The 25,569-nt window shown below is 50.0% G+C and overlaps 1 protein-coding gene and 1 long non-coding RNA gene across 4 annotated transcripts in view; both read left to right on the top strand.

Moving 5' to 3' along the window:
• The window catches only part of LOC135912446 (dual oxidase maturation factor 2-like), a 513,017-nt gene that overhangs the window by 229,436 nt on the left and 258,012 nt on the right, over positions 1-25,569 (top strand). The window lies entirely within an intron of this gene.
• LOC139054897 (uncharacterized) lies at positions 1,033-7,728 on the top strand. The gene is made up of 3 exons (XR_011511603.1): positions 1,033-1,540; positions 2,654-2,746; positions 7,474-7,728. It is a non-coding gene; the product is annotated as an uncharacterized lncRNA (long non-coding RNA).

A 25,569-nucleotide genomic window follows, 5' to 3' on the forward strand; every position in this document is an offset into this window, starting at 1 on the left:
TTAAAGCCAACACCCAGACGAAATGTCATCACAGTTCCCACACTTTGCCAGGAAATTGTTGTTGTCATTCAATAGCCTTTACCACAGCTGCACCCTCGTCGAGCAAAGGGGTTCGGCGATGGTATAGGCACAGCTATTGAATGGGAACAATACTAAATTGCTCTGCTCGTGGTAGTTTGAGGGCGAGCGTAGTTGGGTCGAAAATGACTTGTCTACCGCATGCACAAAATACCTCGATTTTGAATATATCTTCCTCATTACCCGTCAAACTGCTATTATAAGCAACTGCAGTAAGACAAAGACCGACATCAGATTATGACAACGACAACTCACGGTGCTGTCCACCAGAGGGGAATCGTTGTTATATTTGTTCTTTCTTTTGAGCAGTCATAGGCCCCACTCGCTCACCCGCTCATAATATCAAAGAAAAAAAAACCCGAGATCTGGATTCGCTTCGGTTGCACTTTCACGACAGCAGGCAAAGAAAGACTTTTCGTACTTGGAAACTTAAGGTTTTCGTGTGATTCTGCACATGTGAAATTTCGTGGTGTCGCCTATACGTTTAGAAAGCTATTATGCAAGTACTTTTATATCTGCCGTTAATCCAAGCTATTTAAAATTTGAGTGAGCACTCCAGTTCAGAAATATGAGCATTGTGAACTTCTTGAGAATGCCAATTAAAGCTTTTTTTTCTCTCTCTGTTTCTCTGTGCATAAAAGAAAAGACAGACTCGCAAGTACCTCTGTATCTTATACAATCAGGAAGGGCCATGTCTCTTTACAAATGAACGTCCAAGCAAACATACAAAAAAGAAAGCATCGACAAATAAATTCACTTACACGCAGTTACCAGCCCACCTTTGCCCCCATTTGATTTGATATCAGCCCATGTTTCTGGAAATAAATTTCCAGTGAAACTACCCGTAAACACAGAAAATGGCTTAGAGGTAGCGTAAAATAAATAGCTTTGAAAGTAATACACACATAGTTTAAAAGAATATTTGTTTTTATGCCTTGAAAACGAAACCGAAATTGAAATAACTTCCCCCGACGGGTGTCGCCGCTATCGCCGCTACGTCATTTCCTGCGTCTCGCGGCGGGCCGCCGGGAGCACATGTGTGTGTTCTCCGTGACATTCTTGAAGTTGTGAGTAATTAGATTGTTTTTTGCTGCGTTTAGGTTGTACCACCTCGTTGTTTTCGTGTACTTTTGTGCTCATCGACGCGAAGTGAGCGTCCGGAGTGAAGGCGACGCGATTATGCGTGAGAAAGAAGGGCACCAGCGGCCTACGACATCTGTGTTTCTTTGTGACAGTGTGTTTACTACGCCTACGACGGCCGTCATTCGTGGCGAAGGAGAAAACATCTTCCATTCGGCCTGAACAGTGATGAAGTGGACGTTTTGTTTTTCGGCGGAATGCATCGTCAACATGGTCCATCCACTACGTAAACGAAACGGCGTGCCCAGAGTACAGATCGTGACAGCGCTCCGCCTTCAAACCGAGGGCCTTTTGCAAGGCGCATGAACTGCTCATATAAAAGGTACGTACGTAGCCACGTTCAGCATCGCGTTTTTTATGGTGCGTCATTGTGGTAGTAATTTTCGCGTAATTTATTTAAAGGACAGCGCAAGGTGTGTTGGATGCGAGTGTAGTATATGTACTCCAGCCGTAACCTATGGGCACCGAATGTGAAAAAGAAAAAAAAAATGAATGTTTCATTGTTCACGTGTCCTCAACTAGAATTGTAGAGAATTAAGTACTGCTACGCGTCAGTATTCGGCGCAGGCAGGGAAATAATACTTTGGTTTGACTAATTGGTTCTTTCTGTTACCAAAGATGGGCGCAGACTTATACCGGTGTCACACGGCCACTTTCGAGCACGATTGAGCGCGTTCTGGATCGAAATTTTCGACCGCGATTGGCTCCCATCCACCGATTGTGCAACGAGGCCAAACGCGTCCAGAAATTCGATTCCAGTCAGGATCTATCGCGGCCAAAAGTGTGCAGTGTGACAACCGTATTAAATGTCGCTTGTGTACTTTCACTCAATTGTTATTATTTTTTTTTTGTCGGAGGTCCCGTGGTAGGTAATGGCGCAGGCAGCTTGCAGTGCTTGTGGTTTCATGACTAGAACTAATGCAAAACAAAAGAACCACGACCGTCCCGGCTATGTAGTACTTATCAATCGCTTTAAGTTGTGCTCGTTTGTTATAGAAGCTGTCGTGCTGTTGCGGATGAATGCGTGGTTGCGCTATTTGTTTGTAAATTTATCTTTTTGTATAAATAAGCACACCGAGCCTAATAAATTTTTTTCACGTCCATGTACTAGTTTCTTGGTTTCACGCAGGCGTGCTTATTATTACTATTTGTTTTCTTGTTGTGTGACTGAACCCTGCTTAAGGCGTCCTGTCAGTTGTCAACAGTATTTCTGAAATGAATTGCACTTAGCGTCCTACGGTTATTGTACGCTTCACTACCTTATTTTAATGTCTAGTTATAAAGTGTATGGTTATTGTAACTATTCTTGGCCTTTATGTATGTATTTACTAAGCTGGTAAATGCTTAATTCTATTTGCAGTTTTGAGAGGTTCTTTTATTGAGTCGTCAATCTCGAATGGTATTAATGGTGGGTTGTTTTCTTGTGCCCATGCAGTTGCAGTCAGAACGAAGCAATTGCATGGGAATCGACTGGCTGTCTTGGGCCTACACATTGCTGAAAAGACAGTGAAGACGTCTGACCCGACAGGTATACTTTTTTCATCACAATTGGCCTACATATTTTTTTCACCGGAGGATGAAGACCTCCCCCAGTGAGCTCCAATTACCCCTGTCTTGCGCTAGCTGATTCGAAGTGAAGCCTGCAAAATTTTTTGACTTCATCGTAGTCTACTTCTCTACCGTCCTTGACTACCCTTCTCTTCTCTTGGCATCTATTCTGTAACTCGAATGTGCCACCGGTTATCTGCCCTATGCATTACATGGTTGAAGAAGGCACTTGGGCTAGTTGGTGCTCATTGCAGACTTGAGACATCAATAACTAGCATGAAAAAGACAACATCGAGAAGCACATAAGAAAGAAGTCTAGACTTCAACTGAAATTTTTGCTACACAGAAACATGGAATGCACAGAATGTCGACGGACAGAAACAACACAAGAGCTATCGGAACAAATTTATGAACAGGTTAATTTCACTTACGAACATTCTTGGTAAGAGCCAGAGACGGGTGCTTACACACCTATTCCCCACTTTTTTGATGCAAAGTGGTTCGTATATTTCCCTATGTACCTGCTTCTGGAGCTGCCTGAGCACACGATTGCTTTGAAACTGCTCGGTGCATGAGCACGTATGGCGATGATTGGCCATGTGGCCACCAGCCACCAAGGCACTCAAAACTGCCCTATGTGTCCTCAAGCCAAACAGGTCGGCGTTTCAACGACCGCTTGGGGGAACAAAGATAGGGCAGCTGTCATGGCTGGTGGCCATCTGGCCAATCATTGCTGTAAGTGCTCATGCACTGAGCAGTTTCAAAGCACTCATCTGCCCACGCGGCTCTAGAGGCAGGTCGACATGAAAATATTCGAAGCACTTTGCATCGAAAAGCGGGTGATAAGTGTGTAAGCACCCCTTCCCTTGCTCTCGCCAAAAAAGAGTGTTCGTATCTCGAAATGAACCTGCCCATCGATTGGCTCCAATACCTCCTGTGTCAGGCAGGGAAAAGGAAAGATAAATGTTGCTTCCATGCGTTGAGGTCGCATCCCCTGAATCCTATGTTTCTGTGTAGCCAAAATTTCAGTTGAAGCCTAGAGTTCTGTCCTGTGTGCTTCTAGCTGTCGTCCGTTGTCTTTTTCGCGCTAGTTAATGATGTCTCACGTCTGCACTACATGGCATGACCAGCTCCCTTTTTTTACTCTTTATGTCAGCTAGGATATCAGCTCCTTCATCTACTTTCTGAACCACGCTGCTGTCTTCCTGTTTCTGCTGCCATCAGGATAGGAGTGGACATGACAAATGAAACTGAATGTCATTTAGACAGAGGAGCAGTGAGACTTCCTGTGCTTTACCTTTTGCTGTTGTACATAATAGTTGAAATTGCACCAACACATCTTTTCCACCTTGTGATTTTCCCATAGCTGTGGCAAATAAATATATAGGCTTTAAGAAACTAGAAATGCAGTTTGCCTAAGAAAGAGAATACTCTTGCACCTAAAGGTAATGTGTATGATCCTCTGACTCCTTTGATGCATGTGCCTTGAGAGGTGTTGACGTTGTTCTTCATTTCTTTCTCAGTAAGCTTTACTTGATGGATCTGACTTTGTATAAAGAAATAAGTTCTAAGAGAAGAAGAGAAGAGAAAATAATGTAGAGAAAGGCAGGGAGGTTAACCAGAGGAAGTTCCGGTTGGCTACCCTGCGCAGGGGGAAGGGTTAAGCGGGATAAAAAGAGAAACAGAGTAGAAGGGGGACATAGAAAGAAAGGGAGACAAGCACGAACAAAGCGCGTATACTACAGAGCGGTAGGGGGCGGCATTCTTAGAGTCTGTCGTGAAGCCCCGTGGACCGCAAGAACCTTACTAGCGCGAGTAAGGCCTTCAACATAATACAACAGGCCTTCAACATAATACCTAACAGGCAGAATTGTCGAGGTTGAAAGTTAAATTTTCTTTCATGACATATTTTTTTCAGGCTGTACTAGTTGATCATGATGTTCGACAGACAGCGCAGACTTGTACAAGGGACGTCAAAAGTGGCGAGAAATGGAACAAATGCTATCGCCTCTTTCTCCATCCTTTGTCGAGTTCACATTGTCTAACGTCATCGACCAATACCAACTAGCCCGTTTGCGTACCTGTACTAGTTGAGCCATTTATACTATGGTACTCTAAACCAAATGTGATAAATTCAAAATTGGTGCCTTTTCTATCTTTGTACAAATACCTGTTTCATAAAATAGTTTAAAGTGTTATGGTTGATGTCATGTTTCGACACCACCATAACCTCATAAAATATCTTCATGGATGCAAAAGGTGCCTCTTGTGCAAGTTCTGTTCTAGCCTGACACGGAAAACAAACCTGGCAGAAGGTAGAGCACATGCTCTTTTGTAAACAAAACGCATGATTGCATTTTCTTGGCAGTTATTGGAATGTTTTCTGATGTTTATCTGCATGAACATTAATTATCTCAGCTGCTAAAGACACATCACTAGACACTGTGAGCAGAAAAAAGTGAGTGTGCAGTACTGTTGAAGTCATGCAACATTATGTTTAAGCAAACTGGCAGGGATGTCAGCTGTTAAAAAGAAAAAGCTGACTTCTAGAAAAATTTGCACTCCTAAATGTGGAATTGAAATTCACTATGCTTATAAGCTACAAAAGATTTCCAGGATGATCAGACTAGTTACACTGGCCATTTGCTGATTCAATAAGGTTCACTGAAGCTTGTTTTTAAATTCACACTGTTTTTATACAGGGTGATGATTTTCAGTCTTGTGGAATTTTTAAATATAGTCCTGTTGCATATAGCATAATTCTAGTCCTTGAGCAGGAATATTCAAACACGCAGATATATCTAGCGCAAGAAATCAAAACATATTAAACTAATTAAAAAATTTATTATCTTTCGAATGAATTACATTATAGCTAATATAACCGAAAAGAAAGGGGCTTAACCAAGAAACCCGATGTTTATTAATCATATCCTAAGAAGCCAGCAAACACTGACACCAAGGACAAGTTAGGGTAAATTACTTGTGATTAACAAATGAAATAAAGAAATGATAAATTAATGGAAATGAAAGTGGATGAAAAAACAGCTTGCTGCAGGTGGGGAACGAACCCACGTCTTTGCATTACGCGTTAGATGCTTTACCAATTGAGCTACTGCGGGCGCCGTTTCCCCATCACTTTCTTGGGTATTTATGCTTCCTAGTAGAACGCTGGGAGTGTTTGCCAGCGCCACCACATATCTGGGGCACATATTGTAATTTACGAATCATAGCCAGTGAGATTACAAGGTGTATCTACTTGGAATTGATTTCCAGAATGGCGTCAGTTTGGAGATATGCACCATCAAACTTGCCGGAAAAATGCACTGTTGTTCCACTTACTTTTTAACAAAATGTACTTTTATGCACTGAGGCACAAAAGTGGGTTGTGCACTGATGCACAACCCACTACTTTACCAGTAGTACTGAAAACATTTTGGCTCTTTATCATTAATGCACTGATGTTAAGCTATAGAATGTCACTTGCCCCATCTTCCTATCTCTTCACGTTCCAAAGTAATCGAGCAATGCATGGCATCCAGTGGTGATGTCCGGTTGAAACAGTGGGCTGTAATTGAATTTCTCACTGCGGATGGTTCTGCACCCTTCAACATTCATTGCCATCTGAAAGCAGTTTACGGGGATGCCTGTGTTGAAATCAGCACTGTGCGTAGGTGGGAAAGTACTGAGAAACATCAAAATCCAGCCGCATCAAATGTCCAGGATCAGCACCGAACTGGACAGCCCACAATGGCTTCTTATGAGGATCATCAACATCAGGCAGACGAGTTGAATCGGGTCAATCGTAGGATCAAGCAACACCAGATTGCAGCAACACTCGCTATTTCCATTGGTTCAGTGAACCACATAATTAAAAACCTCCTGGGTTACAAGAATTGAACTTGTTGGCTATACTTCGACTTTTTCATGTCAGTCGTCAGTTACCGTGACACCCAACAAGCGCAAGTCTTCTTGTAACGGAGGTCTTTAATGATGTGGTTCACTGAGGCAATGGAAATGGTGAGTGTTGCAATCTGGTGTTGCTTGATCCTGCGATTGCACCGAGTCAATTCATCGGCTGATGTTCATGACCCTCATCAGAAGCCATTGTGGGCCATCCATTTCGGTGCTGATCCGGGAGATTTGATGTGGTAGGATTTTGGTCTTTCACAGTCCTTGCCCACCTCTGCACAGTGCTGACGTCAACACAGGCATTCCTGTAAACTGCAGTCAAATGACCATGAATGTTGATATGCGCACAACCTTCGGCAGTCAGGAATTCAATTACAGCCTGTTGTTTCAACTGGACGTCACCACTGGATGCCATGAATTGCTCGATTACTCTGGAACGAGAAGAGATAGGAAGGCGAGGCAAGTGACATTCGATAGCTTAAGCATAAGTGCATCAATGATAAAAAGTTTAAAATGTTTGCTGTAATATTGGCAAAGTAGTGGGCTTGGAGGCAATAATTTCTGAATTGCCCTCATATAGTTGTGTAGCCTGTCTCTCCTGCATTCATGATGTGGCAGATTAAATGTCTTATTCTTTCGAAATAACAATTTCCTGGAAGTAAGCACTATCTGTGCTTGTTTTCTTTAACCTGCTCTTCATGTGATCTTGAAATATTAAAGTGAATGATGCAGGGAAGCGCTGCTGGTCATGTTTTGTGTACTTTTCCTGACATTAAATTGCAACAAATAATTTTGCAGGTAGAAAAGAAGCAGATGGCTACAGTGATCAATGAAGAAATGGCTTCATCTATGATGGCTCGCCTTAGGACATTGTAATGGAGCTACAAAAAGGCATCATCATCCTCGCCTGTGCCCTGGAACTTTGGTTTGAATGAGACTGTTCTTCAATGTAGAACGGCCGCAAGACTTGTCACCACAAGGCATAGTGCAAGCTCAAAATATTGTACAGGAGGCTAGAATAAATGACCCTCCATGCAGTCACTCTGTATCTGTGATAAATGGGACCATTTCATGCAGAACACTAACAAGTGATAATGTGTTTTCTCTCAAAGTTGCTATGCAGTGCGTTTGTAAACACATTACCTATTGTATGCACACCATACATAACATTTCTGTGTGCTAGCCTAACTGTAGACTTAGAAACAAACAATGAAGTGTATATGTACCCGCTTCCACATGCCGTACTTCAAGGGCTATTATATTGCTCATTACACCCGATAGGTGAAGGGGTAATATATTCCTGATCACACCCTTACACCCCATGGGTCGAAGGGTAATATGTTGTTCAAAACACCCTCAAGGGATAGGGTGTTATTGGAATATAGAATAACCATCATAAGGGTGTAATTCCCTATAAAATCTAGCTTTTTCAAGGGTGCTAGGGGGTTAGTTATAGACACCGAAAAAAACCCTAAGGGGTGTAAATTATTTTACAGTGTGGAGGCAATGTTATTCGTTTTTCAAGAAAGGAAAGGCGACCTTCTGTGAACGAGAAGAGCGATTGATTGGTCGGTTGAGACAACCCTGTGGATGACCGCCTGATGCTTTCGTCGGCGCAAATTTGACGTGAGGAGATTGGAACAAAACATATTTGAATAGTTTTACGTTATAGGGCCCCGGCAAACCATTCCAAGCATGTTTGAAAAAGAACAGAACCTGAAATTTGAATTTTTAGAAATTTCTTGGGCAAGAACCCCAGAACACTGAAGGAAACACGGAACAATTCACTTTTGTGCCAGTGCGAGCACCTTAACAAGCGAAGAGGCTGCAATACTGGAGTTTTTCTTATACCCATGAACGTTGTGTATTTCGGATGGAAAAGTACGTAGAAACCGCCGTTTCACAGATGCATCCCGTTTTTTTACCAATATTTTCCTAAATGTTCAGTCGAAAACGGAGCATGGAAGAATATAGGACGCCATCTGTTCTTGTGCATGCTCTGAACTAATATCGTGTTTTTTCGTATGTGTCCATAGCTTGTATACAATATTCACGATTTTGGTATCAAAGCGCGAACGCTCTCAACAAGTATTTCTTAGTCATTTTCCAGCGACAAATATTGTCGGCTTGTCATTTTGATATCCGCCAGTGTTCGTCGCAGAAATTTCTAAGTGCTCTGGCAGCCTAATAAAGAAAGCATGTGCATGAGTGAATTAGAACCCCATGTAGTGGACGCCTAGAAAGTGCGGTCACCTCACTTTCTTCTATACATGATGGGCTGACACCACGCTGTGTGGCTTACCTCTGACGAAGGACTGTAGGAAGGAAAAAAAAAAGCAAAGCAGAAGGCAGGGAGGTTAACCAGAATAACGTGTGGTTGGTTACCCTACATCAGGGGAATGGGAAAGGGGAAAACAAATATGACAGTGACACAGAGGATAGAAGGAAAGAAGAAAATTAGTGGTGAGTTTGCTGTGGCGTATGTTCTAATAGTAATTGCACTACTAGTTACGTACGTACACAAGCCCGTCGTCCACAAGAAGCACAAAAGTGCCTTCACAGCTTTATGGGCCGACGAGCGATGGGGGTGGAGTGCCATCAGCACCTGCACGGAAAGCGGCCGATTGTCTAGTTCTTGTAGAGCGTAAGCAAGTTCTTGTCTTTCAGGGGCATATCGTGGACAGCGGTAGGGCAGGAGGTGGATATTTTCTTCGGTGCCGCACACCTCACATGCTGCACTGTTGGTAGCTCCAATGAATGAAGAGTATGCCTTCGTGAAGGCAACTTCTAACCAAAGGCGATAGAGTAGCGTAGCTTCATGCCGAGGAAGTCCGAATGGAGGCCGGAGTTGCAGTAAGGGGTTTAATCGATGCAGTCGTGTAGGTCTTAAGTTTGGCGAGTGGCACACGGTCTGTGAGAGACTGCGTGCCAGGTGTCGAAGCTGCATTGCGGCGTCTGCCTCGAAAGCGGAATTGGAACGCTGTGCTGTTCTTGATGTGATGTGCGAGCAGCGTTATCGGCGGAATCATTGCCACTGATTCCACAATGCCCAGGTACGCATTTAAAGACATCCTCGTGACCTTCGTGTTGGACGTGCTTGTGAAGTTTCGCGATTTCGTATGTCAGCTGTTTGCGACATCCGAGTCGGAGAACTGACTGCGTGCAGTGTAATGCCGGTTTGAAGTGAGGGAGCACAGCTCATTTTCTAAGTCTTTCAAAAAAAAAAATCAATTAATTCAAGTGCACGACGCAGAGCCGTTAATTCTGCCGCCGTTGAGGTCGTGACATGCGATGTCTTGAACCGCAGTGTTATTCCTCACGTTAGTATAACCACCGCACCATAAGAACTGGACGACGTAGCCGATACATCGGTATAGATGTGCACGTGGTTGCTGAGGCAGGGGAAAATTCCCAAAGGAGGAGGATAGCAGACAGGCTTGAGCATCAGGGACCCTATAACGAATTATGTTTTCGTGTCCTTTTCCTTCTATATTATGACTTTCATTAGAGTAACTAGGGCAAGTAGCAGTACGTAATGTGTAAACTATCGACGTTAATGGTGGACACAGCCACAAAAAAAAATATGGTTGAGTTCAATTCACGATGTGTTGCGAGTTTATGACTTGCGAAATGAAATTTATTGCCTGCTGTTCTACTTCTGACATTGTTTTCGCATGCATTTGATCGTGAAAGACTCCTTACTTTGTCTACTAGACACCGTTGCCCGATTGATGCAAAATTGTCTAAACTACTGCACCCCAAAGATTGTTACTAATCCATCGCAATCCAAATATGCTTCCACTCGCCATGGTGTCATTGTGGTTTCAGCGTTGCACTGCTAAGCATGAGGTCACAGAATCGAATCCCGGCTACGGCGGCCGCATTTCGATTGAGGCGAAACCCCCGTGCACCGTAAATTGGGTGCATGCTGAAGAACTCCAAGTGGTGGAAATTAATCAGCAGCTCCCCACTACAGAGTACCTCATAGTCATATCGTGGTTTTGGCACGTTAAATGGCAGAATTTTCTAAAGATGTTTCCGAGACTGGTGACTTGCCGTGAGGCTCAATATTAGGACCTGTTTTATTTCTCGTCACGAGACATTGCTAACTAGCGCTAAAGAACCGGCGGTATACGTGAACGAGATGTACACTGGACACAATGCTAAAACGAATTTTCGCTAGCCTGAAACTTTATCGAATGTGCAGAACCAAGGCGCAAGGAGACAACAGAGGCTTTTAGCGTGTCCGCTATTCCGGCAAACCGGGGCGGTTTGGGTGAATTACCGGATGCTCGGGGGCATAAACCTGAGTGGCCGGAGCGGTGCAGCCACCTGGAGTTGTAGAGCTCAACCAGACAAACACAGGGCTAAAATTGCAGTAACCTACTTTATTCTGCTTCGCTGACGGTGCAAATTTTCGGCAGCGGCGCAATTGTGTTCACAATCACGCCGCTGTCCAAAACTTACATCCTAGCTGAAAAGAATATAGTAATTGGCTCTGTGTTTAGGTGGTTGAGCTTTGCGATATCGGCCTGCGCCAACAATCTGGCCGCTCGCGTTTACGCCCCCGACCATCCGGTAATCCGCCCAAACCGCCCCGGTTTGCCTGAATAGCGGACACTCTAAAAGTCTCTAACGTCTATGTTTTCCCGCTTCTTGTAACACAGAAACGGCCAAAACAAATCGATATGCATGTTATTTTTCAGATGGGAACATTCTTTTTTTTTTGAGATCCAGCGACGGGGTGCTTGCACATCTATCACGCGCTAGCAAAAACGCTGGAACAGGTGGATGGCTACTTTTGCGAAACGGAATAGCAATCGCATTTATGACATACGCAAAAAAAAAACATTGTGAGAAGTTGAGTCAATGCGTCGTTCAAACCCGGGAGGAGGACTTGAGGATTAGAATTCTCGAGGAAGTGGTCCAACTTCTCTAACGACGGAGTGTGGCGCCGCACTCATGCAGTGAGCACCTTGTTTGCAGACTCATAATGATTTCCTACACCAGATACAATCCTAGTACTTGGATGCATATAAAATAATTTCTCTAAGCCAACTTCCCAACGTTGACTTTAGTGGCGCTTTTGCATTGCCCCCTGCCACGGATGGTGAGGCTATTCTCGGGCTAGGTTCCGCCGAAGTGCATACCGATGGGAGAGGGCGACGAGGTGTGTGTGTGAAGTGATTTTTAAAGAGAAATGGAAGAGATAAGTGCAGTGCCGTAACTGTCTCTCACAGGAGGACACCTCAACAGCACTGCACGGGGAAAGGGGTGTGGGGAGAAAAAGATGGAGATAGTGACCGGAAGTAAAAAGGAGAGAGAGACCGGAATAGCAAAAAAGAAAAGACGACAATTTAGCTAAGCGTTTGCGGGGCCTACAGCCGCGCTCTGAGGTGTGTTGCTTCACAGCATTACATCAATGCCGAAAATTCACGCTTGGTGATGGAACTGTGAGCATTGGGGAAGAGTAGGCACTGCAGGGTGGTGGATGGCGAGCCACATCGGCGGTAGGAGGCGTACAGAGCCTCCCTCTCGGTCCCGAAGGCCGGGCAGTAGAGAGTTTTAGTATTGGGGACGCAAGGCGTTGGGGCCCCAAGCGCTTGGGTGCGTTTGCGTTTGCGTACGCAAGCAGAAACGTGTTATAGGTTCGCGGCCCCAAACGCAAACCGCAATGAGGTCGCATGCGCTCGCAGCACCACCAACGTCTGACCGTTGCTGCGTTATCATGTTATAAAATATGAAATGAAGCATATGAGGTAAAGTACATTAAACTCTTTTTATTAGAAGCAGTTAATAGAGAGGCTTACAGCGTCCGGTAATCGGGTAAACGCAGGCTGGGGCGTTGGGGCGGAGCCATGAACTAGAGCGGCCTGCATGGTGCTGCCACCTGGTGGCGCAAAGCTCAAACAGACAAAAACAGCTAATATTGCAGTAACCAAGTGTATTTTACTTTGCTGTGGGTATAAATTTTTGGCAGCAACTTAATTAAGCCAGTGCCGATAATTTACACCAGCAGCGAAGTAGAATAGACTTGGTTACAGCAATATTAGCTGCTTTTGTCGATTTGAGCTTTGCGCCGCCAGGTGGATGCACCAAGCAGGACGCTCCCGTTTATGGCTCCGCCCCAACACCCCAACTGCGTTTATCCGAATACCAGACACACAAACCTCTCTAATACACATAAAAACGACGTCTGTCGACACTTGGCGAAAGATTGATTAGATTATCTACCCGCTAGCTACTCGTAAGTTCTCCTACACCGCAAGAGTCACGTGGGTAACGTGACCTCTTAGGGGCAGCGATGTTTTCGGCCGCTCCAACAACCCAAGGACGCAAGTAGACGTAGCGGTCTGCGCATGCGCAGTAACGTCACCCCTAGTTCTTGCGTACGCAAGCCGCTTGCGTCCCCAACACTAAAACTCCCTAAGTGAAGCAGAAGGTGTTCCAGTGTCTCCACGTCGTCGCAGTTACAACACACGGGGCTGCCGGTTCCCGTGAGCCTGTGTGTGCGCGTCGCTGTTTTGTAGCAGCCGATACGCAGGCGGAGAAGGAAGGCGCAGTCAGCCCGAGAGAGGCCCGCACGCGGGAGCAGGCGCGGGGGCGTTCCCGCTGCGACGCGCCGATCGGGTTGTTGCGCAGTGAGGCTGCGCAGAACCGCTGTCTTGGCCGCGTCGAAGCTCGTCACCAAGTGGGTGAGGGGAAAGCGCTCACCGTGCGCCGCATTGGCGAGGCAGTCAGCCTCCTCGTTGCCTGGCAATCCGATGTGTGCGCGTATCCATTGAAGCGCCAGGTCGCAGCCTTGATTCACGACGTGTCGCAGCTTGCAGCCAACTCGAACAACAAGGGGCACTCCGCCGTAGTCCCTGGCCAGCATGCAAAGTGCCGCACGAGAATCAGTGAGAATGGCCGCTGACACAATGTTCGGATGTTCCAAAAGGAGGTCGGCAGCGCGATCAATGGCGGCGAGTTTGGCCACTGTCGATGACGCGGCAAAGCGCAGTCGGCACTGGCGCGTTTCCGAGATGTCCGGTGCCATGCAAGCCGCAGCACCAGTCCCGTCCGGCGTCACCGAGCCATCGGTGTAGACGAGAAGTCGTCCTGCCAGTCGCTCGTGCAGTAGAGAGGCGGTCTCCTGTCTCATGGCGCACACCGCAGTTCGGCGCTTTGATGCGATGCCAGGCACCGCGATGTTCACGTCGAGCAGACTGGAGTAGTACGGCAGGGAGACGAACTGTGGCGTGGCGACGACCCGATGAGCTTTGAGAACTCGGTGGCGCACTTGCCCATTCCCGAGTTCGGCAGGGAGTGGAGTCTGCAGACGAGCCGCTGTCCCTGTGGTGAGCGCTGCAGGCGCTCAATGTGGTGGAGCGCCTGCTTTCGTGCACGAAGCGATGGCGGCCAGTTGCCCACTTCCGCGAGTGTCGCCCCTACATGGGAGGGGCGAGGGAGGCCGTATAGTTCTCGCAACGCAGTACGGTGTGCCATGTCCATAGCATTCCAATTCGCCGATCGAGCGTTGGTGGTGGGAAGGGCGTAGAGTGCCCTCGATGTGGCCACAGAGTTGTAAACGCGCAGTGCGAGTTGCGGCGTGCATCCGTGTCCACGCGCGAGAAGAGAGCGCGCGGCGCTGGCGAGTTTCCTTGTTTGCTTGCAGATGTGGGAGACAGCCGTATTGAAGTTGACGCGGCAGTCGATCTGCAGGCCGAGATAACGGATGCTCTTGCGGCACGGGAGAGGGCAACGGCGCAGTCAGCGGTGGCGCTTCGGAACGTGCTCGCGTGCCTCGTGGGTGCACCAGCAGTGCCTCTGTTTTGGTCACCGACAGCTGGAGACCGATGCTTCCCATGTACTGGTCCACAGCGTCAATTGCAGTCTGGACAGATGCACGCACCTGATAGCCGACTTGAGTAGGGCCAGTCGCAAAGAGGGCGATGTCATCAGCGTAGATTGCCACCCGTACTTCGTGCGACATCGCTTTTGGGATGTAGTCCGGAAGTCGCGCGAGGGCAAGATTAAACAAAATGGGGCTCAAAACACTGCCCTGCGGAACACCAGAAAACATACTGCGCGGCCGGCTGAGTGCAGCGCCAACGCGAACCCGAAGCGTGCGATCAGACAAGAAGGCTCGCACGTAGTCGAGTAGCCGGTCGGTGATGCCGAGCTCTTGCAGCGCACTGACGATCGTCGAATGCGGCAGCCCATCGAATGCGCCCTGTACATCGAGCAGGACGAGGTAGCCGGCCTCGCGACGGCTCGCCGCCTGCTCGAGAGTAGCGACAACCTACACTGTAAGCCGAAAACGGGGAAAAGGGGACTAACGGCAGCCGTTGGACCTTTGGATCAACGGTTAATCCACCGTGCGTGCCGTGTGCAGAGGCAAAGTGTCGTGCTCAAATTTGTGCGACTAAATGTTCGTCCTTGCAAGGTAACGGTCGACGGTGGAAATCAACGGCACAATTTAGTCCTCTGACTTTAGTCCCTTTAGAGAGGGGGGCTCCGTGTCCTCCCTCTCCTCCCTGCCTGGACGGGGTGGCAGCGGGTCATAAAACACTGTCGCTCTGCTGTCATCCCGCCCACACGAAGGTCAACAGGCTTTCACCATTGGCTAACATTTTGGCGGGAATCGGGCCCTGCTTGCGTGCACTCCGGGTAAGCGCGCGCAAGTCGGGTCCCGGGGAGACCACATCGGGACGTCTGAAGGTGCGTACGTGTTTTTCTCTGCCGGCGGCGGCCCCCTTTGTCCGCCGCCGCCGGCCGATGGCTACTTCGGCTCGTCGGGGTCCCGGCCTCGCCGGGCGCGCGCGCACTCTTCCGTCGTCTCGATGTCCTGAGGCAGCGTCTGCCGATCATGCCCCCGTCTGTTCGTCTGTCATTTCATTCTCGGCTTTTGTTCTCGATTGCCGCAAGGCGTTCATGCGCCGTCTGGGCCGGCAACCGGATACAAGAGGCCGAGACGAGGCATACGGTCGGTTTCTGAGGGAGCTCGCGCGTCCCTTTTCGCCTATAGGCATTCCAGGAGGAAGGCGACGGCCCGTGTTCTGCTCGGGCTACGTGACCCTTTGAAGAAAAAGCCAACCTATTCGAACGCACTAGGCCGGAGTCACAAACAAGAAAAAAAAAACTGCAACATGTGCTGCGAACGAAGAGTACCGAACGCCGTTGAGTCCCCTGCTCGGACCCATATGGGTGACAACACCCGATAGAAAACAAAATAAATAAATAAAATGACACGTGCAAACGATTTGCCTGCTTCGCATAAAGGGTTTGTCGAGAACAACGAGAGGGAGAGTGCGGCACCGTCGTCGACATCGCAAATTGGCAGTGCATGTCGTCTGCTAGGAAAGTGTCGTCTGTTAGGAAAACAAGTTGTGGGGCTCGCGCGACGGTCGCGCGCCGCATTTGGTACGAAATTGCTGTTCTGTCAACAGGCTTTGACGCTGAAATGTCGCACTCACGTACGGTCTCCTCCCAAGAGAATGCACCGCAACGCAAGACGGCAGCCCGTTTTAAAGAAGACGAAAGGAGCCTGCCGACGACACTCCTGAACGGCTACAAGCATATTGTGGAATACAAGAAAACTTACGTCGCGTCGTTGACCAAGAAGAATCAGACATGGAAAGAAATAACAAAACATTTGAATGCCAACCACGGGATTACGCGGCGCGATCACCTGCAACTGAAAAAATGCTGGACCAACCTGAAGCAAAAGTGGAAAGAGGAAGCTGCGGAAAAAAAGGGAAAGCGCCACAAAACTGGTAAGCGCACATGTTCTGCATGACTGACTTATTTGGGCTACTTTTTATTATGTGTAGTCACAGGAGATAAGAAAATACGCTCGCAATCAATCTTTCCGCGACTGCGGGAAGCGCACCAGCATGGGGCGCGGGTGCTTCGCGATGAGCAGAGTCACCTTTCCTACTGCGCGGCACACTGTTAACTGAGGAATGCGGACCGGACCTCCGGTGACTGTTTGAAACGTGCCAGCGCCGTAAAACATCACAGCCATCAGCAACTGCAGCATAGGAGGCACACAGTCGGTCCTCTATTGTCCCCGCTTACCCGGATAGGCAACGTAGCGAGAAGTCGCACAGCGTTCTTCGTGAATCTGTAGCGACCGAGGAATTGTTCGTCGTCGTACAGCTCCATCGAATTCCCTCGGTCACGTAGGGTGGGTCGCGGAATTTTCGGCAAGGGCTGCGCCTCTGAAAATGCTGTATCCATGGCGTAGCAAGCAAACTCGAAAGCAGCTAACCTCCGCGCGACGTCCGTTCGGGAGGCTGCCATGTTGGAAAAACACACGAAGTCAGTTTCAAGCTAGCCCGGGAGCAGACTTCAAACTTGAGCGGACTTCGACGCAGCCAAGTCGTTCCCAAGTCGTCCGCAAGATCAAGCACGATTTACGACGCGCGGCGAAGCTGTCTTGAGACTGCCAGAAGTCAAGTTCGAGCCAAGTTAGATCTCTGCATTCGGTGGTTGTAGAGTGCTTCTAACTTATATTTGACTGTGACTGCTCCTGACTTAATTTCATTTTCATGATTTTACTCTGGCTATGACACGTTTCATCTGCTGTATACTTAGGAGTTGTTTTATTTTGTTTGAACTGCTGCATACTTTCAGTCAATTTTTTTATCTTCTGTATCTATATGTCATTACTGTATACCAAAGACTTGGCATTTGTATGCTGGTATTCCTTTTTTTGTTTTGTTAATTGTGGCTCAAGATGATGGTGGCAATATGTAATCAAAAATAAACATGGGTTACTTGAGTTCGATCATTGTTTTTGCTTGAAAAGCTATGGCAACCTGGAATCATTGGAAAAGTGATTTCGGACTAACTGGGAAGGACTAAAAGTTGCTCCTGCAGTTACTCCCTGTGGACTAACCTTAACAGACTAACTGTTGGTCCTCTAGGGACTAACTGGGAAGGACTAAAAGTTGCTCCTGCAGTTACTCCCTGTGGACTAACCTTAACAGACTAACTGTTGGTCCTCTAGGGACTAACTGGGAGGGACTAAAAGTTGCTCCTGCAGTTACTCCTGTAGACTAACTTTAACAGACTAACCGTTGATCCTCTAGGGACTAACTGGGAGGGTCTAAAAGTTGCCCTCACTTTTAGTCTGCAGTAGTTGCTCCCCCAGTTAGACCGCTGCATTTGCTCCCGCAGTTAGTCCAAAATTGGTTCAAAATCTGTGGCAGGTCATTTAGTCCCCCAAGAGACTAACAGCCATACCCGTTTTAGTCCTTTTTGGCTTAGAGTGTAGGCCAGGGCGTCAGCCGTTGCGCGCAGCCGGTGGAAGCCGCTCTGCTCGGGAGCGAATGCGTCGAGTGCCGCCGCAATCCACTCCAGACGACGAAGTGCCATAGCTTCGACTGTCTTACCGGCGACAGACGTGAGTGAAACCGGGCGGTAGGAGCTCACGCTCCTTCGCGGTTTGCCACTCTTGCGGAGAGGTACCACGGTTGCTTCTTTCCACTCAGGAGGGACGACGCCGGTGCGCCAGACGTGGTTGTACACCTCCAACAGCGATGGGAGCTGCTCGTCGTCGATGTTTCGCAACGTCTGGTAGGTGATTCCATCCGCGCCCGGCGCAGAACGTCCTCTACGAGCGTTGAGTACGATGCGAAGCTCGCTCAAGGTGAAGTCCTCCGTGCACAGCGCCTTCACCTGCTGCAGAATTATCTTCGTCGGGAAGTAGCGAAGCGGCGCGAGGAGAGCGGCTTTGTTCTGCTCAGGAAGCTCGGGAAGCTCGAAAACTGGGCCATCCGGCGGAAGCAATGGCTGCGGCGGTGCAAAGGCGGCGACGAACGCGTCCGCGAGCTGCTCTGCGCTCAAGCCCTGTGCGACCGCGATGGAAAGCTCAGGACAGCGAGGGACGTTTGGTCGAAGGAGAGCGCCGAGAATGCGCCACGGGCGCGATCTGTTGCGCGTATGGTCGAGCGACACACACAAACTGCTCCAGCTCTGATTGCGCCGCTGCCTGGCATGACGGTGGCACGCCGCATCAAGGCGATTGTAGAGAGTCCAATCCTCTCTCCTGTCACTCTTGATGGCTAAATCTTCAGCGGGGCGCCCGACAGCTCGAAGGTTAAGCAGCTTGATGTCGGGCACCGGCGTTCCCGCAGGCACAGAACAGCATTTCGTGGCGGCGTCGACACAACGTGTCACCTGAGTCAGGAAATCTGTGTTCGCAGTAGGGGGCGTGGCACAGAGTTTCCGAAACTGTGTCCAGTCGGTAACACGGTAGGAGCAGCGCGGTCCATGGGCTGTAGCGTGCGGCTCGAGGGAGATCGGGTAATGAGCGGAGACCTGAGTGTTGGGGCTGCGTCGCCACTCGTAGTGGCAACCCTCGCTCACAAGCGACAAGTCGATGGCGATTTTCCGCGCACCCCGGCGCACGAATGTGGGACTGCCGGTGTTGAGAAGTAGGAGGCACGCAGAGAGGATGGAGTTCAGCAAGTCCCTACCTCGCGGCTCGGTGTGCGGGCACCCCCATGTTGTGTGGTGACTGTTGAAGTCACCCAACACCAAACAGTCACCTCCGATGCGAGTGACAAGCGCAACCACGAACGAGCTGTCCCACCGACGCACGGGCCGAACATGAACACTGGCGACACAGGTGTCGGCACCCCCAACACGCACAGTCACGGCCACGCACTCGATTCCACTGGTCACGATGTCGGTGACATTTACGTCGGCTTGCGCGAGACATGCGCGAACATACAGAGATGCGGGGGACCGTCCAGGTGAATGCAGCGGGTCACAGCAATGAGTCTTGTTGCAGGTCTGCGACTGGCATTCGATGGCACTGTGATAGGCCACAAATCCGGGGAGGTTAAACTCGCCGGGATGCGCGTAAGTTTCTTGTAGCGCGAGCACGTCGTATTCGTGTAGTGAGAGGTGCTCGGCGAGTTCAGCGTGACGGCAGCGCATCGAGCGGACATTCCACTGGAGGATGCGCGGCCGACGTTTCGGAGATCACCTATCCATGCTGGGGCAGGGCTTGCTGGGCTGCAAGGGCCGCGACGCACACACATTTGCCGAGTGGTGTCTACCATCGCTGCTGTCTCTATTAGGACGCGCAGTGCTGCTGCGAGGGCTGCAATAACTGCATCCTTTGGATCGGAAGTGGCGGAGGTAGTGGGCTGTTGCGTCTGCGCTTGCTCCGCTGGCTGGGCGCCGCGACCGCTGAGCGCGTCCCTGAATGACAACCCAGGTTGTACGACCGCGGAAGGACGGCTGGCTGCTCCTTGCTTCCGTCGGATGGCGTCTGATGAGGCGCGAGCTTTAGCGATCGCCTGCTGTCGCGTGAAAGGCTCAGGCGACAGTGACAACAGTACAGCAGTACAGCTCCATTTGCCAGTTGGGGCAGCGCGGCTCCGAGGCTGCGTGATTCCCGCGGCAGTTAATGCAGCGCGGCCACTGCGCGGTGCAGTCGGCGGTAGCGTGCGATTCTCCGCAACGGAGGCAGCGGGCATCGCGCGAACATGTTGTGCCGGCGTGACCAAACAAGCCGCATCGATCGCACTGGAGTGGCCGCGGGAGTCTGGGACGAACCGTGCGACACTGCTTGAAGAGGAGCACTTCGGCTGGAACGGCATTGCCGGCGAATCGCACCGCTATGTTGTGGCCCCTGCGCTCGCATGAGAGGACGGTCACGGAGGCTTCAAGGTGGTCTCTTATTGTGTACGCGTCAAACGAGCGGTCGACACCGAAGATGGTGCCAACACAGGTGTCTTTTGTGAGAGCTTTCGCCCTCACTGGCACATCGCCGACGGTGCGGACTTGTAGGAGATGTGACAGTTCTGCCCCCGGGAGCGCGTCGACAGCGTGAACATTCCGTCGAAAGTTCACCCGCACGCGGTGTGCTCCCTAAATAGCTGAGAGCTGTGCGGCGATAGATTCTTGCGTCAGTCGCAGGAAGTTGCCTTTCTTACCTTGGGGACGAAACAGGACCGTGTCAGCGCGTTCTCCTGGAGCTGGGCCGTCGACCGAGGGTGTATGTTGGATCATCTCGAGAGGCCTGTAGCGCGGCCTCCTTTTCCCGGCCCTCTTGGTTAGTAAGGGGGGATTTACGCTGTGTTGATTAGCCTGCTCGGTTGAATCCGAGGCGGAGATGAGTGCTGGGCGACGTTCTGTCTCGGTGTGGGGATGTTGCTGCCGGCTGCTTTGCGGAGCGAGCGGCTGGAGCGGCCCGAGAACACAGCTTGGGCGCGGGTGCGCCGAGCTAGCTGGGTCGGTTGAGGAATGCATTCCTTTTTCCCCCATTGCCTTTTTCACTTCGGCGCCGTCGTTGCTCATACCTTGAGAGCTTGTTGCAGGTGTGGCCCCGGCGTGAGTCATTGGAGAGGGAGACTGACCCTCTCGCTCTGTCGGGCGCGGACGAGTGGGTGGCTCGGCCAGTGGGAGCTTTTGTTGTTCCCCGTTCGACTTGTCGGCGCTTGCTTAGGGAGCTGGCCCGTTCTGCGAATGCTCGGCAACCGCTGCCACGTGGAGGGCTAGTGAAGGTGTCGCCGGGTGGCTGTCATGGCGCCGGCGGGAGTCGTTCGCTTGTTGCTCGCTATGTTGCGGAGCTTCGAGAGATGGCGGTGGGCTGCTTTCCGTCGTGGCCGCGGTCGTAGTTTCATTGTCAACGCGAGTCAGCGGTGAGGCGGGCAATGATGCAGAGGACGAACGATCAGACCTCGTGGATTTAGAGCTTGCTGACCCGTTACATGAGGCGCTGAGCGATGGCGACGGCTCCGTGCTGTCAGAGCTGGTGGCCGGCGAGGAGGAAATCGTGCTGCTACTCGGAGACGTAGGTGCTGAGGCATTGCTGTCGCTTTCCATCTCGGCGAGAGATGCTGCGGCGGCAGTGGTGTTGGCGGCTTCTCGGCGATGGCGGTTGAAACGGGCGTGGCGGTTGGCGTTCTTGCGGCCGGCGTTCTTACGGGTTGTCGGTGACAGGCGCTTTGGCATCCCTTCCGAACCTAGCATACGGCGGGCCTCCAAAAGTAGCACTTCCAGTGCTCGTGAGCGAGGCTGTGGCATGCCGAGACGAAACCCGGGCACTGTGTCCTGGGTGTCATCCATATCAGGGTCCAACCAAGGGCCGGAACTGCCGGCTGCAGGTTCATACCTTCTCCCCTGGGAGCCCTAAAAAGGGCTACGCTGAAGAGCGCTGTCGGGGAGAAGGTTAACAAGTAGCTAGGGTTAGGGATAAAAAAAAAGAAACTCTCACAACGAGCACTGTAGGAGGTGCCGAGCGCGACGAGGTGCTGTCGTCGGGCGGCACCCGTCGACGGTATTTCTGTTGCCAGTGTGGCGCCACTCTCGGCAGCACGGTAGCTTGATCGTCCTGGGAGGCTGGTAATTGAAGTTACTTGATGGACCTTCGAGGGCCGCCCACCCGCTAAGCCTGGCTTTGCGCCTGATGGCCATGCTGTGCCTCATAGGGAGGCGTCACTGTCTTTCGTCCAGCGTCGCTCAAAAAACGCCAGCTTGACTGTCGTGTCGGCACTTGGTATTGTAGTATGCTTGAGTCCTTGTCAAACGTACCCCAAGGTTAGATCGTCCTACGTCTGTGTGTGTCAGGGTATGACAAGTATGCCGCCGGCTGTAACTTAACGGCAATGCAAAATAAACAAAACATTAAGATTGACTTATCCGCGGGATAGCTACAAATCAGATGGCAGTTGGGTTAGTCGTGCGTCATATAGAAAGGCGTGCTCAAGCGGAACGATAGTTGCCTGGCTTACACAAGACTGTGCACACTTTTCAATGTGGAAAGCTTCGCTGATTTCACATGCAGCTATGGTTACCCGTCGTAGTTGTTAAGGCGAAATAAATATTTAACATGGTTCAGCCTTAAAAGGCCCCTAAATGATATAAATTCTTACAATGGTTACTAGAGGGAACTGTAAGCTGAGTGGTACTCAGCCTGCAAGGAATTGATGGACTTGCCTAAAGTTCTCGTGGCGTCAGGTAGCTTTGAAATTGAACAATGTTATCACTTTCAACAAAACATTCTGTTATATACATCGCAGTCATTATGCATGTGCGCAGAGTCTTCTCGCTTACTTCCTCTAGAAATATATGAACGCTTTAGGATGCAAACCAGTGCAGGCAGGTAAACCGCAGTAAATAAAACCACAAGGACGTTTGAAGCCGCAAGCATGGACACCCGACCAATCCATGCATGGAGCATCCTTCTTGTGGCAGTTGAACGACTACAAACTCTATCTGGTAATTTTATGAAGCAACTCTGACCCACAAATCATTGTGGGATCTAAGGCCACCGAGTGGCTTCTTGCTCCCTTTCAGTGGCGTCCTTCCCCGTACTTCTTTAGACCTACAAATGCGCACTATTCACGTCTGTACCAAACGTCATGGCACTGTCTTCCGTTTTACAAACCGCCGTCAATTCTGTCGGGACTCCGCCGTCTAGGATAGGCGCAGGCAATTTCTTTTCCGCATTATCCTGTGGTAGCTTCAACACTAGTCAAGGAGACGGAAGGTGTTTAAGGTCAGAAGTCGGTGCCCCTCGATGATTCGAGTGCACGGTGGCAGCGCGAAGGAAGAGCCGTAGTCCAGTAAAGGAACGCTTTACCGAAACGCCGAGGTGTGTGTCCGAGTCCAAGCCCGAACTCCGCTCTCTCCCACGAAACCAAAACATGACTTTTTAAACCATCAGTTACACAAAGGAATCGCAAACCAGCCAATCACACATTGTTAAGAACGGCCTGCTGAGGTGCAAGTTTCGGCAGCCAGTTGCGACAGCGGCGTCAAACTTTTCTGGGAAGGCCGCCGCAACGCTCTAGCCACAGCGTCACTAAGTCGACTGTGTCTGGAGGAAATACGCGCGTCCTCGGCTCTCCGTCGCAGGAGCCGAGATGAGTTCGACGAAGCAGGCTCTGTGCCGGAACACGACACCGCCTTCCCGGTCTGCCGCGAGCGGGGGAGTCCCCGAGGGAACATAGTTCGAGGCTCCTTCCCACGCGCCGTTCAAGACGAAAGACAACGGGCAACCGGCCGTGCTGCGGCGGTCAGCTTGGGGAATAAAAGGCACCTTTCCTGACGTAAGCCCCGAGTTCGCCGAAGACCGCCTTACCTCGGTTGAGGGCCGTGGACCTGTGCGGAAGTGTGTGTGTGTAATCCCTCGTGCAGGAGGTGACTAGTTTACGATGACTGGTCGAATATTTCCCTCACCTTGGGATCGAGGGAAGACCGAGTGTTCATAAACCGCTGTTTTGCGGCTGCTCGAGTGTGCTTTTTCTCGTAGTCATTCTAGACTGGTGAACTGCATTGTCCTTATGTAGATGCTTTAAATAAACCCATATTCCTCGTTCTCGATGAGAAGCAGTCCTTCTCTTCATCAACGTCCTCAGCGGGGATAATTGAGACGACGGCATGGGCCAGCTACCATCTAATTCATGCCCGACTTCAATTTTGACAACTGGTTACGAATGGTGGGATAGAGCCCCCAATCCTTACAACATGCGAGTTCACATCATTGCAACCAATAGCACAACCACCTTCGAGCCGCACATGGCATTGGTGGAAATATTGGTACAATTTACAACACGCCTGGGGATAGGATTGCTCAAAGACAGGTGTCACCTCCCTCTCTCCTACGTTAGGTTATCGGCCCTTGATGTCCTCCCCTTTCTCCTACAAGCGGTCGCCACGCAAGCTGCGAGAATGTTTCCATTGACTGCATGTCTGCGATCAGTGCGCTGCTCTGCCAGTACTGAGAAAACTGTGTCCCCCGTGCAGCTGTGGGATGGTTCGCCTGAACTCCATACACCATAATTTGGACCCGATGGCAATCACACACTAAAGCATCCATCGATCGTAGCTGGCTAAGTGGTGGTAAAGCTACCACCATTTTCACAGGCATTTTAAGAAGGCGCCTATGCATGCCAAACATTTACAATCAAACCGGCTTCCGTGACGGAGACGGCCGACGGGACATGTGGGAAGTGCGTGGTCATTAGCGGTGTCGGTGACCTCATGCGCCTTTTCTTTTCGCGCCCCTTCAAGTCGGACCGTCTGCTCTTTTCTCCGAGCGAAGGTGCACGTGTGGTGCCTCTGCTACGGCACAGCGGCTAATCCGCCTTTTTTTTTTCCACGCGGGGGGTTTCCTGCGTCCCCTCTTCGTGCAACCCACCTGCGTCCTTCGTTTCCGGTTATTGGCCGATACAGCAGCGTGTGCAATCTTCCTGCTCCTTGCGGTTGTCGCATAAACTGGGCTACACAACAACAGCAAGACCACTCCCTAACCTCAAACTAACTGACGCCTTTCGCGCACCACGCAAAACGCGCATTGTGCATGTGAAATCTGCTGATTGTGTATGACTGGCAGGTAGGACACGACGAGGTAGAGCGCGCTATTCATGGCATACTAGCAGGCGAAACGTACGGTCCCCCTATATGGACCAATCGAGAGCGTGTACCCTGGGTCCGTCACGTGCATGGTGTCGTTGGCGTGAAGGCATGTGAAGGAGGGACTGCAAAGCACCGAAGCGAAGCACACCATTTCTTTTTATCATCAGAGGCCCCTTGTTTAGAGGACATCTAGTGTTTCAACAATCTCCTGAAATGAAAGCGCAGTGCATTAGTGTTTGGAGCCCGTTGAATATTTGTGGGGAAGCGGAAGGACATTTGTATCGTATCTGTGTCGTATTGTAGCTGACGCGTATCGTGTGTAAATATCACAGAGAGCATGAGTATGTCTCACCCTCCATACAGAGGAGAACAGTGACGTATAGTTTACACTCGATTTAACAAAATGATCGCCGCGCTCGAGTTATTTCGTAAAACCGGGAAGTTCGGAAAATCGAGTAATGGATTTTTGGGTCCTTCTAAATCTACAATTTTAAACTAGCGACACGCAAAAAGGTACCGTGGTATTGT

Source organism: Dermacentor albipictus, chromosome 1 (genome assembly GCF_038994185.2).
Source record: "Dermacentor albipictus isolate Rhodes 1998 colony chromosome 1, USDA_Dalb.pri_finalv2, whole genome shotgun sequence".
Taxonomy (NCBI): domain Eukaryota; kingdom Metazoa; phylum Arthropoda; class Arachnida; order Ixodida; family Ixodidae; genus Dermacentor; species Dermacentor albipictus.